Here is a 1,673-nt window from a genome sequence, read left to right as displayed (position 1 = left end):
TTAGACGAAAAAAAAGAAGAAAAAGAAGAATAATACGCCCAGAAAAGAGGCGAAAAGGAGAAAAATGTAAAAAAACGTGAAAAAAAAGTAAGAGGAAGAGAAGGGAAAAAAAGGTGGAAATGGGTTTAAAAGTGATTTCGGCGGAGAAATATATATATATATATATATATATATATATATATATATATATATATATATATATATACGCGCACACACACACACATATATATAAACGTATTCTCCGTTGAGATATTGCAGCCGCTGCTGTGTCCAGGCCCAGGAGCCTTAGCACTGTGCTGTGATGTCACTCAATACCACTGACATCACTAGGTGTAAACAACATCTCTCCTTTGCTGTGTATGTGACTATGGAGCTGTTTGGTGATGTCGTCTATTATGGCCTTCATAGAAGCAACAGGAGATTGTTGCATCCATCTAGAACCCTCAGAACTACAGTGCTATGATGTCACTCACTTCCACAGGCCTTGCAGAGTGTAAACAACAACAACCCAGCTTTGTTGTGTATGTAACCATAGGGATTTGTGATGTCACCTAGAACCTTCACAGCAGCGACAGCTTTATGAGGAGCATCAGCACTGCTCTGCCTGAGCAGAACCATCACCGCCATAGGTTGTCAAATAACCCGGATTTAACCCACACAGGTAAGTCCAATGGGGTGCAGGCATGTCCTCTATGCTTACAGCTTCCCGTGGGTGTTGGTTTGATACCGTTTGGGGACAGCCAAGGAGGCATCTGCAGGCAACAAAGGTAGGTGTGTGCTTGTGTGTGTGTTTCCTATGCAGATCCTAAGCCCAGTGTCACATGCAAGTAGGAGGAGTAAGAAGGGTTCCTGGCAAATCCGGGTTATGGATTGCATTTAAAAAGGCCCCGTGGGAGTGCAATGGGCCCCTGTCTTGCTGCTTAGCAATAATGGTATGGGTTTAGGTTCTGCTGTGTGTACTGGTGGTTGACTGCCCCCCAGCCCAGAGTGTGCATGGAAAATTGTCTGGCAGCCTCCCTGACAGCAAGCAGTGATAGTGCCCATGAAGGGGACCTTGTTGGGCCCGCCCCTTTCACGGTTATCGCTTCTCGGCCTTTTGGCTAAGATCAAGTGTAGTATCTGTTCTTATCAGTTTAATATCTGATACGTCCCCTATCTGGGGACCATATATTAAATGGATTTTTGAGAACGGGGGCCGATTTCGAAGCTTGCTTCCGTCGCCCTATGCATTGACCCGATATGGCAGTATCTTCGGGTACAGTGCACCACCCCCTTACAGGGTTAAAAAGAAAGATTCCTACTTTCATTGCTACCTGCTTGCTGGCTAGCCAGCTAGCCAGCCCTGTGGGCCTTGCTGCTGCTGCAGCCAAAAAACAAAAGGTGGTGCTGCTGCTGCTTCTGCTTCTGCTTGTGTCTGGCCGCTGTTGGAGCGTCCAGGCACAGGACTTCTGCTGCTGCTGACTAAATGGCCTCCTTAATCGGATCATTTGAGTAGCCAGCACACCTGTGCAGGTAGGGCATGACATGATAGGCAGCTGCCTTGATAGCGGGTGGGTGCTGAATGTTCCTAATTGACAAAATAAGATTAATGCTTATGAAGAAATATAAAATCTCATCCCTTCCCCAATATCGCGCCACACCCCTACCCCTTAATTCCCTGGTTGAACTTGATG

General features: G+C 46.3%; 1 non-coding gene across 1 annotated transcript; it reads left to right on the top strand.

Moving 5' to 3' along the window:
* Nucleotides 1–1,080: 1,080 nt before the first annotated feature.
* Nucleotides 1,081–1,271, top strand: LOC130304544 (U2 spliceosomal RNA). Its single transcript, XR_008854298.1, has one exon. It is a non-coding gene; the product is annotated as a U2 spliceosomal RNA (small nuclear RNA).
* The last annotated feature ends 402 nt before the right edge of the window (nucleotides 1,272–1,673 follow it).

The sequence above is a fragment of the Hyla sarda genome, unplaced genomic scaffold (assembly GCF_029499605.1).
Source record: "Hyla sarda isolate aHylSar1 unplaced genomic scaffold, aHylSar1.hap1 scaffold_1282, whole genome shotgun sequence".
NCBI lineage: Eukaryota > Metazoa > Chordata > Amphibia > Anura > Hylidae > Hyla > Hyla sarda.
This window is presented reverse-complemented; position numbering and strand designations above follow the sequence as displayed.